Source organism: Urocitellus parryii, chromosome 1 (assembly GCF_045843805.1).
Source record: "Urocitellus parryii isolate mUroPar1 chromosome 1, mUroPar1.hap1, whole genome shotgun sequence".
NCBI lineage: Eukaryota > Metazoa > Chordata > Mammalia > Rodentia > Sciuridae > Urocitellus > Urocitellus parryii.
Window position 1 is genome coordinate 144,985,459 of NC_135531.1, and position 16,274 is coordinate 145,001,732.

The 16,274-nt window shown below is 41.4% G+C and overlaps 1 non-coding gene across 1 annotated transcript; it reads right to left on the reverse strand.

Annotated features, from left to right (window-relative positions):
- Positions 1–15,875: 15,875 nt before the first annotated feature.
- On the reverse strand, positions 15,876–15,948 carry Trnav-cac (transfer RNA valine (anticodon CAC)). The gene has a single exon. It is a non-coding gene; the product is annotated as a tRNA-Val (tRNA).
- Between the last annotated feature and the right edge of the window lie 326 nt (positions 15,949–16,274).

Below are 16,274 nucleotides of genomic sequence, written 5' to 3' on the forward strand. Positions count from 1 at the left end.
GGTCCAGAAGGAATCTTAGGCAAATAAATTAGTCTGTTAATAGCTCAATAATAGGAAATAAAAAATTTAATTGTTAATTTATTTTAATAGCAATTGTACATTTACTGTTTTACAGGCTCTGTGAAAAGCAATAACAAGACAAAAGCTTTTTATTATATGTTTTCAGTTTGCCAGATCTTTTCATAAACATTATCACATTTGAACCTCACATCAACCATTTGTAGTTGATTAGATACAATTAATCCTATTCAAAAGATGAACCAACCAAAGCACAGAGAGGTCAAGAAGTTTGCCTGAGCTGGAAAGTTGATAAGAGAAACTTGTACTCAGTTGCATATTCTATTACCCATCCTGTCATCTTTATATACCCTACTGAACTAAATTTTGAGATAATCAATTTTTCTCAGATTCCTTCTTTTAGTGATTTTGAGATAGATATTGGTTGGATTAAATGATGATTGTTTTTATCTGTTGTTCCAAATTTGCAGGTAAGACGTTTAGATAAGCATTGTAAACTCATTTAATATCATCAGTAGTGCAAGTCAGAAACTATTTATTATCTAATGAGTAATACTGATGTACTAAGGGCTGGAGATTAAAAATAGGTGATGCAGCCAGGCATGGTAGCGCATGCCTGTAATTCCAGTGTCTCGGGAGGCCGAGGCAGGAGGATTGTGAGTTCAAAGCCAGCCTTGGCAAAAAGCAAGGTGCTAAGCAACTCAGTGAGACTCTGTCTCTAAATAAAATACAAAATAGGGCTGGAGATGTGGCTCAGTGTTTGAATGCCCCTGAGTTCAATCTCTGATACTCTCCCAAAATGATGCAGATGTGCGTGCGTGTGTGTGTGTGTGTGTGTGTGTGTGTGTGTGTGTACTGGAAATTGAACTCAGGAGCACTCTATGTCTCTATGTGCATATATATGAATGCATTATGGTGTGTGGATATATATATATATATAGATAGATAGATAGATAGATAGATAGATATGGATACATAGGTAGATATATAGATATGTGTGTATATCCCCAAAATATGGGTGATATTACACACACACACACACACACACACACACACACACGCATATTTATCTCCCATATTTTTAAAGGAGTTCAAGTTCTAGTAGAACAAATAAATTAGCAGAAAATACAGTACTCCACTAAAATGTGGTAAAGACAGTGATTGCAGAATGCCTGGTGTACTAGGGGACTATAGAGTGAGGACAAAAACCCAACCTGGGGAAAAGATTGAAGTTTCCCAAAGGTGCTCCTGTTTCTGGGATGAATGATTTGCATAGCAGGTGACCCTGGCAGAGAGACAATAAGGTATAAAACTGCAGGGTGGGTTCAGGCAAGTTGTAAGCAAGTTCTTTGATATACCTGAAATGTGATATGCAGCCTTACAGAAGTCTTGAGAGGTAGGAGTGGCTAGATGTACTGATGTCAGCCAGGCACCTTAAAATATCACCTGCTGGTGGTGGAAAGGCTGTGGATCATGGAAAAGTTAAGGCTGAGGCTTAGGATTCAGGCTATGTGTTCCCAAATTCAGTTCTTGTACATACTAGGTGGTAATCTTGGATAATTTAATATCTCTAAATTTGATTTCTACATTTGGAAAATGGGGATAATAATGCATACTTCAAAAGATTATAATGAATAAAATAAGATAATACATGTACAGATCTTAATACCATGCTGATCTTGGGGCTCAGAAAACAATACTGCACAAGAAGTCCTCAGACATAGAATTTCTCTCTTTCCTTCTTCTGCCTTCCTGTCTCACCCTCCATCCTTGTCTCCCAAGGTAAGCTGTTGAAATTGGAATTCCACTTCCCAAGGCAGCTCATAGAATCTGGAAAATTCCTTTTCTGCTAGCCATAAAACCTAAAAATATTTCTCCGTATAAAAGCTGGTCCTAAAGAAATGTTTTGATCTACTTAGTTTGACAGTAGGTCACATGATCCCCAATCCACAGAAAGTTACAACTGAGAGGCCAAGAAGAATCTTCATTTTTTTTTCATACTGGGAATTGAACTCTGGAGCACCTTACCCTGCAATTGAACTATGTCTCTAGCCCATTTTATTTTTTGAGATATGATCTCACTAGGTTACTAAGGTCGAGGTTGGCCTTGAATTTGCTATCCTCCTGCTTCAGCTTCCAGAGTAGCTGGGATTGCAGATAGCCAGGAGGCATCACATCCAACTTGAGGGGCCAAGAAGAATCTGAACGGAATCTGAACCCTTGCAGGGTTTCCCCACTCAGTCTACTTCCTTTAACGTTTATTGTGTCAATCACCCTCTTATCTTGCCCAATTACATTTCTAACACTGCTGCTCTTGCTTCATCAAACCTAAACTTAAAATCCAGTAGAACGCCCTGGGTCTTTAAGTCTTCCATCTGAAGGTTCCTGCATCACGTAAAACTGTTCAAATAGCTTGCATGCTTCTCTCTTGCTAACCTGTCTTATGCTACAGGGGTATCAGCTGTGACCCTTTATGCCCCAATACTCGCCACATATAAGCTCACAATAAATGGTAATATAAAATTATATTGCTAATGGCAATCAGTAGAGGGATTATCACAGATAGTAACCTAACTGTGCCTCCTATTGTAATGATATTGAAAAGTGAACATGTGGTGAGGACTCTCTGGGAGTTTAATGTCCACATTGTTGTGGGAAAGAAAGTGTGAACAATTTTACTGCTATTCACCAAAGGTGGGAGGAGGGAGAACAGCCTCTGTATCTGGCAGGCTGTTGTTAATAATTATCTAGCCTATGCTTTGCTTCACTGTGGTAGAATCAGTGCCAAAGAATGAACAGGTAAATTTTCCATTCATATCTGGGAAAGGGCAGGCAATCTTGAGTTTTGGGTTCTCCTGCTCTCTAGGTGCATTGCCAGTTCTCTTCATTTTCCAGGTAAGAGAAGGAGGGCTGTGTCTTCCTTCCTGGAGATTGTGAAGGGGTAGGGATTGTAGACTTCTGTGTAGAGTGCCCAAAATAGAGGCCACCTCTTGTAAAGCACTTCAAATATGGCAGGCTGTTGGCCAGAGGGTAATTGTATGGATGCTGGGCTCTTGGAAAGAGCATCTCAATTCCTGTGGCCTAGGAACCACAGACAAGAAGGCAAGAGAACCCAGAGCACCCAGTGCCAACAAGTGGAGGGAACAGCTTTCCACCCCAGCATGTCCTAGAAGAAGGAGTGATAATGGCTACGCCATCGACGGCCACCCAGAGTCTCTCTTCCAAGTTACCAGGATAGCATCAGCACTCTCCTTCTGAGAGCAAGAAACGAAAACCAAACAAAAACAAAAATGACAGCTACTAGATTTCTCCCTGACCTTGGTGTGTGAGGCCGGAAGGTGGGTTCAGAAAACTAAAAATGTGGTATTGCTCAAACTTGGAGTGTTGAGTCACCATTTTTCCTCATTAAAGTCACTAGAACACAGGTTTCCATTCATGGGGTATGTTGTCCAGTTCCAGCTCCTAGGTGGAAGGATATTGGCACAGGAGAAGTTTCCCCACCCCAGCGCCCCAGCAGAAAACATCTGACTGTTGGTGTTGTTGACTTCTCAGTGTCCTTCCTTGTTTTCTCTCAGTCCCCACAGTGCCTTTGTGCTAGCACAGTCTCAGAGAATGGAAGGGCCTGCCTCAGGGTCTTGAAAGCAGGCCTTTGAAAGTCTACCAACCCTGAATGATCGTATTTCCTGATGTGACCAGGGTGTGGTAGCAGGCCCTCTTTCTATTAATGGCTATCCAGATTTTGAACTTAACTGTGGTACTGCTGTCACACGCACAGTCTTGGCAAGAGAACGTCATACCATCCTTTCTGCCACCCCTGTCCACCTACAGTACCTTTTCTCCTTGTGAACCTCAGAGGGCTCCAAGAAGGGAGCAAGTTGCCACCTGCTGTAGTGCCTGCCAGTAGTTAGACTGGTTTTTCCTGCTAAAGCAGCCCCATCCCTGTACATCTGAGGCCCTGGTGACCCATGGAGACCTATGTGGTTAGCCACCATAGGACCAAAAAAAAAAAAAAAAAAAAAACCACTCAAGTTTGGCAGGCAAACAGTAAAATAGCTCTTTTCAAGCAATTCTGAAAACCTGTAAAGTGACTTTGTTGTAAAACCTGTGATTTTCCTTTCTCCTTTCCAATGAGTTAGATTTTTGAACTATACTTAGTATTCAGAACTCAAAGTACTCTCTGTTCTCAGGGCTTGCAAATGCATTACAAAGTGAGCCCTTTCTCCCAGTGAGGGGCAGGGGTTTTTGAAGAACCCCCGCTGCTGTCCTTCAGATGGTAATCATACTTGACACACTTGAACTGGCCATCAGCACGCTGGGTTCTAAATACATTTCTGAGCAAGGAAAAAGGGAAAAGCTGTTCTCTTAAAAAAATAATAATAATTCCAGTCTTCCCCAGATAGAAACTACCATAGAAAGTGAGGCAAGAAAGTAACATGTACTATAACACCTACTATGTGCCAGGGATGCTGTCATTGAATCTTGCTGATCAGCACGCATGCTGTCATTGAATCTTGCAGCAGGCTAGTTCAGACAAGCTTCCATTGGTATCTGGCAGGTTCTTGTTAATTAACACCACAGGAGCTCCAGGAAGGTCACACCAGAAATCACAAGGCCCATTGAGTTGCCCTATGTCACTTATGCCCTATTCTATTGCTTTAAGGAAATGATGCGGTTGAATTATATTCAAGAGGTGGGGAGACAGGTTCCATCTATGTGCATAGGAGGACTGGATGGAATTACTGAGACCTTCTTTGCAGATCAACTATCACGCCACACCTGAATAAACAGAAATGATGAGAGTTGGCTGCTACCCAGCCCCCAAGGAGGGACACTAAATGAAACAATGTTCACAAGCTGTTACGAGCCACTTGGCAGAAAAGTGCAGTGCGTGGTCAAGATAGAGGTGCAAACTTCTGCCATAAACAGAAGTAGTTTGTCACCATGATGTACAAGATCAATTATTAGATATAATCAGATTTGGAGGGTGTGGTTGCAGTGATCAGATAGAATGATCAGACAAAATGTAGGCAATATTTACTTTGCATACATGTAATTCACTGTAGGGTGCTCTGAAGAAGTCATTCACTAGAGCAGCTGAGATTGAACTGCTGGCTGGGAGGATGTGCCAAAGGATTAAGAGAGAACAAACTGGTTTTCAAATGTGAGCCCCAGACGGAAAGGCAAAAGGGTGGGTGCTTCTATTGGAAGGTGTTGATTTACAATCGAGGTGCCTCTCACATAAATCCCTGAGAAACTAGCTCCTGGGCAGCCAACAGTCACGATTTATTTATCTAGCAGTGGTTAATGATTGTCCAGGCCATACCAGGCAGACTTGCTAGTTATCAGGGTCTATCGTCATTTCCCTGTCTCTGAAAGCTTCCCATCTCTGGCCGTTAGTGTGATAAGCTGGGCTTTTTATCGGCATGAGGTTTACTACTTGCAGTGACCTTGGTGTTCCTGTTTCCTGGTGGTGGGTTCAGACAGAAGCCAAGGAGACATAGTACCTGGTAGTAAAGGGATAGAAAAATCCCAGACTGAACATATCCATAAGGGGAGGCAGTGGTGTCAGAGTGTGATGAAGGAAACCTTGTTTCAATCTGTTCGCTGTTGGTCAGTGATGTACCTTTAAGTGCTCCCCTCTTTCTCCCCATAGCAGGTGAACTCTTCTAAATTATTATTATTATTATTATTTTTTGAAACTAACCACTGCATCCCATCCCTCCTGACATTATCTAGGTCTTCATCAACTCTTTCAAGTTAAAGCAACACTTTTCTGGAGTGTGTATCTGATCATGTTCCTTCCACAGCTTTCCATTGCCTCCCTGAGTTTGTCCAACAAAGCTTTTCTGATTTGGGCCTGCCTGTCTCCAGATTTCCTTCTTGCTACTGATCTCTCTCTGGTACATGCACTGTTAGAGTGCAAATGCACAAATAATTCTCCCTTTTTGTATTCATGTGCTTTGCAAAAAGGTGATGTGGCTTCAAGGAGTTGAGCCTATTTCCCTGCCCTCTGACTCTGGGCTGGTTTTGTAACTTGCTTTGGCTCATTAAGTACATGGGGTGTGGCATTGTATCACTTTTGAGCTGAGGGTATTTCTGCTCACTCTTAGAACCCTGCCACTGTTAAATGGACGCAGCCAGGCTTACCTGCTAGAATATGTGAGTCTATTTGGAAGAGAGGACAGTCGTCCCAGCCAAGGCTTTCCTAGACCAATCCACACCTAATTGATGCCCCAACATATAAGAGAGATGTCTGCCCAACCCTCTGCTGACTGCCAATACATGAATTAGTTCAACTGACTCCTTAACTCATGGGCAATAATAATGCTGTCATTACTTTAAGCCACTGAGTTTTGGAACTGGCTGTTACACAGCAGTAGCTAATTGATACACCATGTCTCTACACTGAGGGATCAAGTCAGGCTGAATTTCTTGCTCTTTTCTGTAGGTGACATCTTCATTCACCTTTTGGTCTTTCCCCAGGTTGCTTCCTCTGCTTGAAATGCTCTTATCTTCCAGCTTCACCCTTTGCTTGACTAAAGTCTATTCATTCTTTAAAAGCATAGATGTATGGGTCTTCCCCCTGAAAGTTTTGTCTAACTTTCATCATGACTATGTTAACTGTCACTATTAACAAAGACTCTCCTTGATCTAATGTTGTTCAGGCTTCTCTAGGTCTTGATCTTCAGGTTCATCTTTTTCAGATCTTCCAGGCCCAAATTTAGCAAAAATCATATTAACTCAGCTTAGAAAGAACTCACCACCCTTGATATCCAGTCATCCTGACCTGCATTTAGCAAGAATCCAATTATGTCAGTTTGGAAAGAATTATCCTAGTCTTTTAGGAATTTCCCATATACTGACACCTCAATTCTGCTTCTTGGCTATAAATTCCCACTCTTCCTTGTATTTCGATTTGTGCCCAATCTCTCTCCCCTCATGCAAAACTCCATTACTGTAGTCCTAGAGTAAAGTCTTTCTTAACATCTTAAGCAAGTGTCAGAATAATTTTTTTTCTTTAACATGGTCATGTTTACTTATACCATCCCATCCTCACCTTTTTCTTAGCGCTTGTTATACTGTATTCAAATTACCTGTCCACTTTCTAACTTCCCATTCTTTAAGTTCCTGAAGGCAGGTCTGAATCTTGTTTGAAGTAACATCATCTGAGCTTAACATAGTGTCTGAAATATAGTAGGGCACAGTATTACCTTGTCAATAAATGAATGAGATTATTCTACCTCCCTAGGTTTCTATTCTCTCATGAACAAAATCTGAGCGATGGAAAGAACCTGGGATGCAAATAGGTTTTCTTTTGTATGCCATCTCCAGTTCAATGATCCTCAATGTCTGTAGTTTTGGACCAGGGAGGATTGTGCCACTGTGACTGTATTTATAGGGAAGCATGCCATGATTCATTAGTTATGTCTGCACAGTCAGGAAATAGGAAGTGACCTCAGACCTGCCGAAGACATGTCAATCTAGGGAATGATTGTCATTTCTCTGGATCCTGTGAATAACAATCTTGCAAATTATAGCCATGTCTGAATGTTATATTGTGCCAATAAGGAAAAAACCAAATGTGAAACTCACTCAGTGCCAAAGTTAAGGGTGCTTTCTGTGGCAGAGACTGGGTGGGTGCTCACCAGTCCTTTTCTTCTTCTGCCTGGGCATGCATCTGGACTCTTTTTACTAGCCCCTTTGCAAAGAGTTTGAGCCACACACCAGTTCCCAGCAGTGAAGCGCAAGCTGACATGATGTGAGTCCCCTCTGGTCAAGCTCAGCTCAGCCTTCTTGGTGTTCCTTCTTCCTCCCTTAATGACTGGTTCCATACAACGAATCCACTGGAAGGATCTGGGCTCCTGGGTGACTGCATGCAACAATGAACTTCACTAGCAGCAAGGAGTAAACCTTCTTCTCTCAAGTCACTAAGATTATTTGGAGGGCAGGGATGGCGGCGTGGTTATTCTAAAATATCTTCTTACCTTATTTTTTCCTTACTTTTAATTTTTAGGTGTGGAAGCATTGGGGAGGTATGTACTAAATGTTAATGCCAACCATGAAAATCAATAAAAATTACATTTAGTATGGCAAATGCTTCAGCTAACCCTGAATAATTACTTTGTAAATTCAGTAATTTTAGAAGCCTGTGTTTCTCTGTTCTGCATTTATTGTTCTTTCCTTGTGGTTTTTCCCCACATAAGGTGACCTACCAGAGGGGCATGATAAAAGCCCCACGTAAAGCACCTTCCTTTTCTATGATATCAGTTACCTAACAATCGCTGACCATGAAAAAGGCTGTGGCTCTTTAAGCCCCCAAAGTTTATAATTTCTCCCCTCAAACTTCTTGCCTTCTCCAGTTTGATTGCAAAGGTTTTTAAGCTCATGACAGAAACAGAAAACATTTAAAATATTCACGCCTCTGTCTGCAGCAGTGTGGGGCCATGAATATGCATATCCAGCCTGACAGCTGCTGCCTTTGGCTCAGGGAAGCAGGTCCTGGATGATATGAAGGGGAAATAGGAGAAGCTGGCCTTTCTGTAGCTCAACTGTGAGCATCTTACCCTCTCATTTCTAGGCTGTTGTGCCTTCATTTATTCCCTGATAACTATGGTTCCCAGAGCTACCTGCTTTTCATGCAGTAAAAAATTCTCTTCCCATGACTCCATCCAAACTTCCCAATGCCATGGCCCAGTTTTCTCACCTGGCTCTTTTCATTGCACTGATCTTATTAACTTTTGTGAACTTATGGCCTACTGGGTCGGTAGCAAGGGAAGTAGCTTTTCTTTGCTGCCTGTGAGTAAGTGTGTGTGTGTGTGTGTGTGTGTGTGTGTGTGAGATGCTGGGGAGTGAACCCAAGGCCTTGTGCATGTGAGGCAAGCACTCTACCAACTGGGCTATGTCCCCAGCCCACTGCCTGTGTTTTGAACACCTCTATAGTAGCCTATGAAGGACAATGTTGCCTCATCTGGGAGGTTTCCCACTGGATGTATTGGGCTAGTAAGGACAAAAGATTGGCTCCGTAGCTGACTTGTTGGGGAAGGCCCTTATATGTGCATGGCTTCCTGGTACACCTTTCAGGGCAGCATTGGCATCTGCCCAGGTCCTGTTCAGTGTACATGCTGTGCTGCCTGAGGAGACCAAAGCAATAGCCACAGTGGGAGTTCTGATGTAAGGAGAGGCATGGTTTTAATATTGCATGCCAGAGTGCTTGTGGAAGGGCTGAGTCAAGGTCAACGGGTTGGTGTAGATGTCTGATAAAACAGGGCAAGAGGAGAATGCTGGGCCTGCGTAGGAATACAGAAAAGTTCTAGATGTAAAAGAGGACAAACAGGAGAGTGAGACAACCTGGAGTTTTTAAAAAATATATTTTCATGTTTATTTTTTGCATTTTGTGCGTATCATTGAATAGGCCTGCAGGCTCGGATATGACTGTCACTTTGACAAGGGAAACCCATGCCACCACCCTCACTATACAAGTTCATATTTATTGAGATCTTACCATGTACCAGAGGTTTGTTTATTGCCCCCTGCAACCCTGGTGGTCTAAGTATCATTCTCATGTTCACAGATGAGGAAACTATGGTTAAAGAATAACTTTATGGATGGTTACAAAGCTAGTAAACTGCCAAAGACTAGAGCCTGGTTCTTAATGACCACACCTCATTATTACAAACACTCCAGGCAGGGCTGCCTGTTATCAGCCCCACTTTCTTTGTGAAAAGCTAGTGGAAGGCCAAGAGGCTGGAAGTGACAGCAATGAGCTGTTCTACTCGGAGCTGGTCCTCCCTGTGTGGATTCCACCAGCATTTTTGAATGTCCACGTTCTCTTAGAGCAGGTCTCTGCAACCAGCATCCTTCGGCCGATTGATTTGAGAAAGTTGGCTGTCAGCTCCAATAAGACAACACCCCATCAATGCCAGAGAATGGGCATTATCAAGGTGAAAGCCCTTGAGAGTCAGGTTGTCACATCTCTCCAGTGGTGCAGGGCTTCCCAATGGCAGATTTCCCAGTCATTGAATGGTCCTGGGGGATGCTGATGTGCTGCCCTTTAGAGAGCCAGGGTGATGACAAAAGACTGTATAACTATATTTGCAGGTAGAAAATCTATTGTGACAACAGGCTGCATTTGAGTCACCAAATGCTCTCTGCCACATGGCTGAAACTTGACTACTATGGCATATCTGAAGAAGTCAGCAGTGGCGCCAGCCCAGGGTTCCAGAGAGAGGGATGCGGTTTAGCAATCAGATCTTTCAAAATCAATTTAGCTCATGCTCCAAAGTCCTGGATGGAATTGACAGCAACTTCCTCCCAGGTTTCCATATCCATCAGATAAAAGTGCTGAGCTGTTTTAAACCTTTTTGAGTCCAGGACGCACCTTCAAGTATAATTTTAAGAGGTGCCTGCAAAGAGATTGGCTTAATTCCAGATTTTTCCCTTCCCACAAATATGAATAACTAGCAGAGCAATCCCAACCATTGGTACCTGGATTTTAGGTACCGTGATCTGAAATGAGAAGTATTCAAGAGGCCAGGGCCTCGTGGTAAAGTCAAAAGATTTCCATCTACCTTCTCTGCTCTAAGAAACAGGGATAACGATAATGAACTCTGCTGGGTGGGTGCAGGCCAATTAGTCCAAGTTCCTAAAGCTCAGAGTCTTATCACAGCTTTACTGCTTATGGAGAATGGGCAGCCCCTTCCTGTGACTTTGCATGTGAGACTAATTGCCCTGGAAATGTCGGGAATTTGATCTTCCATCAAATCCTCCAGCCCTTTAGATCCCTTGACAATCTTTGGCTATTTGCATCTCAAGGTTAAGGGAGGCTGTTGCTTTCTGGATGCTAATCAGTTGTGAAAACTTTTGATCTCCTCTTGAAAACTAAAATGCTTTGCAAAGGCCCCGTTCTGAACATAGAGAGCTGAGCAATAGAAGCAGGCATACAACAGACATGAGTTTATCAATATGTAAAGCAATGAAGTGTAACTGATGTGATTCTGCAAGCTGTATACGGGGTAAAATGGGAGTTCATAACCCGCTTGAATCAAAATGTGAAATATGATATATCAAGAACTATGTAATGTTTTGGGGGGGATAGTAGAGAATAGGACAGACAGCAGAATACATCAGACAATATGTCAATCAATGGGAAAGGCAATATGTCAATCAATGGAAGGGAAACTGATGTGATACAGCAATTTGTATACGGGGTAAAAGCGGGAGTTCATAATCCACTTGAATCAAACCGTGTAATATGATGTATTAAGAACTATGTAATGTTATGAACGACCAATAAAAAAAAAAGAAAAAAAAGAACTATGTAATGTTTTGAACAACCAACATTAAAAATAAATAAATAAATAAATAAATTAAAAAAAAATAAAAGATGAAAAATACAAAAAAAAAAATAGAAGCAGGCAGGCAGGCAGGCTTTATTGGGATGAGCAATGTATTTAGCTGTTGTGGGTTTTAATTCTGTCTTAGGAATCCTAGGAAATCACTTAATAATTCTGAGGCACCCCCACCCCCAATATGATCTGAATTTTGTCATATCTCAGGGCTGTAGAAATTGCCATTATAAAACTAGTTCATTGATAGTTTATAGAGTTAAAAGAAAGAAACTTGGCAAACATGTTTTCAGATGTAGTGAGCAGACATACATCTATACATATCTATGTATACTGTTTTTTTATTGTGCTATTTTAGTGATGCTAGGTACTTTATAGTGATAAAATTCTCTCTCTCTCTCTCTCTCTCTCTCTCTGATGCTGGGGATGAAACCCAGGGCTTTATACATGCTAAGATAAGTACTCTACTATGGGGTTGCATCTCAGCCCTGAGAAACTGATGTGACTCCTTTTTTTTGAAAATAAATAACAGCAGCTTCTACCTCAAGGTCTGTCCTAAGGAAGGGGGTGTGACCCTTGTCCTTGGAAAAACCCACAGAGCCTTTCTAGGCAGATAACCACACCGCTGAGTTGTTTGTCTGCAAATAACAGAAGAGATCTGTGGAGCCAGGTGTCCCTGACTCAGTTAGGCTAGGTGAAGACCCATAGCAACTCCCTGGCAACCACCAATCAGCATGAAACAGGGAAAATACCTGGGATGCCAGATGATCCCCTAGTAGTTTATGGTGGTTGATAACATGTTGGGCAACCATGTAGTTTTGCCTCATGGCTTAAACCAATCAGTTCAAAGGAATCCCTCTCTTGTACTAACCAATCACCCCTACCCAACTTGTTCCCACCAGTGAATGTGCTAATCAATGTTAAGAGTTGTTGTTTGATTTTCCCTCGGTATGGAATGATTTGTTGTGTGATGTTGTGATGCATAGAGTATCCCCCCAAAACCTATAAAATCTCACTGAACAAAGGACCAGGACTCCCTGGGACCCATGCGTCGGGAACAGTTGTGAGTCTAGGCTCGAGCTTGCAATAAAGACTCTTGTGTGATTGCATCGGATTCAGCTCCTGGAGGTCTAGTAGGGTCTCACAAATCTAGAATTACAGCCCATCAAAACTATCCTTCCAAATCAGGATTCTTGACAGTGGCGCTGCGAACATTTTCAATCAGATAATTCTTTGCTGTAGGGGGGGATGAATATTTAACAGCATCCCTGACTTCTACCTACTGGGTACCAATAGTACCCCTAGGTTGCAACAGTAAAAAAATGTCTTAAGAGATTGTCACATGTACCTTGAAGTAGGTTGCCAGATTTAGCAAATAAAAATAGAGGATGCTTAGCTAAATTTGAATTTCATAGAAACAATAATTTTTAGGATGTGTGAATGTAACTGGGTATACTATATATAATCTGGCAATCTACTGGAAAGGAAGGGCAAACTCTCCCCCTAGTTTAGAATCCTGTTCCAGATAAAGATTTGTTTGCATTAATGAACTCACATTGCCAACCACCTCATCTTTCTCTTATTTCTCCTCCTCCTCTTCTTTTTCTCATCCTCCCCTCCTCCTCCTCTTCCTCCTCCTCCTCCTTCTTCTTCTTCGGATTAAATATAAGAGTATTCAATCACTGAGCCCTAACCCCAGGTTGTTTTTTATTTTTCATTTTGAGACAGGGTCTCACTAATTTGCTTTAGGACTTACTAAGTTGCTGACGCTAACTTTGAACTTGTGATCCTTCTGTCTCAGCCTCCTGAGCAATTGGGATTATAGGCATGTGTCACTGTGCCTGGCTTCTGCTCAAATGACTATCCATCAACAATTTCTTCTTTCTTACTCCCTAATTCCAGCCCTCCTGATGGAGGATAAATTATATTCCACTGTGGGCTTTCACCACAAAGTTACTGGTCTTAAATATGAGAGGAAATAGACATATGTTGTTACTAAATGTATAAATTGTGATAAAATGAGAGTCGGTCATGAAATAGGTGAGGCAATTCCATATAATGTCTCCCCAAACAGAAACCATCCATACATGGCTCAGGACCCAGTTGGATAGACCTTTGAGAAAAAGAAACTCTGCGTTCTTCCAAGATCTCCACAGGCTCTTTGAAAGTCAGGCCCAGAAGTTACTGTGAGTCTTCTAATTGCTATTTAACCAACAGATATTATCTGAGCATTGATTGTATCAGTCAGGTGCCACCTGGCATACAAACAAGGAAAAGGTACAGTTTGTGCTTGTGGAGAAGCAGCAGGTTGTACTTGCCTAGAGATTCTTGTTGATAACAGGTGGCACATCCCAGAGCCTAATCTGGGTACAGATAACAGACAGATTTAGGAGACATGGGTGACCATATAGGTGGGGTGGGAGTCGGAGAAGCCTTTACGGAGTAGGTGAGCAGAAGGATGAGTAGAATTTGGGTGAGGGTTGAGCTGGTTGGAGACATGTGAGTGCTTATGGAGAATCAATAATTTGGTGTTTAAGGCAGGCCTATAATATGGTGATCTTTTAAATTGATAGTATTTAAATATTTGTTCAGAATTAGAGAAGAGGAGGATGCATGGGAGAAGGACAAAGAAGGGAGCTAGCTTTTGTCAGCCTTAATCTTCTCTTGTTCTGTTCCCAACAATTGATTACTGCTCCGCTCTGCAAACAAATATTAATCAGACCACCAGCTTGAGACTGAAGGTTGGTACTGGACCTAGCACTAGAGTTAGGTGACCATTACTCCCCCTGCTCCTCTGCAAATACTTCATTGTGTTTTTTATGCAATTCCACGAGGAGCTCTCCGTAAGACAGATTCTTCACTTTGTGACATTTGTCACTGTATCACCTGGAAATTTTTGCTCCCATAGATTACCCAGTGAGGCTCCTCCTTAATCTGGTTGTAACCACTCAGGAGTTCTTGACACACATGTTGTAGGAGGCAGGACACAGTGGTGCCATAGCAGGAGCAGTAGCTTGGAGGTCAGGAGGCTTTGAGCTCTGCCTTTATAACTAACTGACTGATGATATGTGTTAAGTCACATTTTCAACTGGGCCCTTCATTTATTCCTCTAAATATGGAAGACTGGACTAGAACCAGAGTAGCAAAAAGTTTTGTCTTACCTGCCAACTCCATCTCCCTGGAATGGTACACAGTGATACCTTCTTAGATAACATCTGAGCTCTGGAAGAATCAGCAATCAATTAGCGATGTCTACCTGGGTGAAGAAAGTGGAATGCTAGGGATTAGTGCGAAAGAACTTCATTTTTTATCACCCCTTGGTTGACCAGGCTCTAGGAAATTCCAACTGGAATTCTAAATCGTATGATGAATATTAGTTTAATGTTTGCAGAGAGTTTGTTTTCAGACTAGGAATCTGTAGTCTTTCCCAAAATGATAACTAGGTTATTTAAAGTAGGAGAGTCACTGTATTATTTTGTTTCATATAGGATGGCTTTGCTTTTGACCTGCCTCTTTAGGATCTACACATCTCTAGTTTTTCTAGAAGTGGAAAATTCATACATGTATAGATTCACATTGCTACCAAGTCCATATTGTGAGCAATATACAAATACTGAAAATTTCAATTATAAAACAAGGTGATATAACCAAAACCAAACCAAAATAAAACTCAAAACCAAACCCTATAAACAAAGTTAAGAGGGAAACTGTAGGCTTTGTGAAAATCTTTGTGAATACTTAAGTTATACTTAACAGATGAAGCACTTTTAAATTAACAAGAAAAAGGCAACGCTTTAGAAAAAGAGCAGAGCTTTATATAAGCAGAATCACAGTTGTAGTCTCTGGTGTCTTTCACTGAGCATAATTATTTTGAGGTTCATCTGTGTAGTATCAGTAATTCCTTTTTATTACTCAGTTGTATTCTTTAGTGTGATTTGCAGTTTGTTCATTCACCTTTTGATGGATAATTGGGTTTCCAGTTTTGGGCTATTACAAATAATGCTAATGTGAACATTTGCTCATGAGGATATATGCTTTATTTTTTATTGGATATATATACCTAGTAGAAGAATGCCTGAATCATGTGACAGGCATATATTTGACTTTTTAAAAAACTGTTTGCAAAGCAGTTCTACCATTGTTCATTTCTATCAGCAGTATATAAAAATTTTAGTTGCTATACACTTTCACAAAGAGTTTGCATGGTCAGCCTTTTGTATTTAGTCATTCTAGCCATTATATAATGATATCTCCTTGTGTTTTAATTTGCAATTCCTTAGCGACTGATGTTGAACATCTTTTTGTGTGATTATTTACCATCTTTATGTCTTTTGGTGAAATGCCTGTTCAGATATTTTGTTTATTTCATATTTGAGTTATTTTCTTATTATAAAGCCTGTGTCCTTTTTATATTCTGTGACTCTTTGTCATGTATCTATTTTGTTGATATTTTTTCCCAGTCTGGTGCTTGCTGTTTCATTTTCATTTCTTTCTTTCTTTTTCTTTTTTATTTGGTGGTGCTGGGGATTGAACCCAGGACCTCATGCATGTGAGGCAGGCACTCTACCAGCTGAGCTATAGCTCCAGCTCTTCATTTTCGTTTTTTCGAGATAACCATTTATTAATGATAATGTTCAGCCAGGTGGTGGTGCATGCCTATAATGCCAACTTGGCTGAGGCTGGAGGATAGCAATGCAGAAAGCCTGGGCAAACTGGCAGGATCCCATCTCAAAATAAAAAGGGTTGGGGCATAGCTCAGATAGTTTGCCTAGCCTATGGGAGGCACTGGATTCAATCCCTAGGACTTGCCACCAATAAATAAATAAGATAAATAAATAGTTGGACATAATGGAGTAATAAAGTGCTCCTGGGTTTGATCTGGCAATTAACGTTCAGATTGGGGGGGGGGGG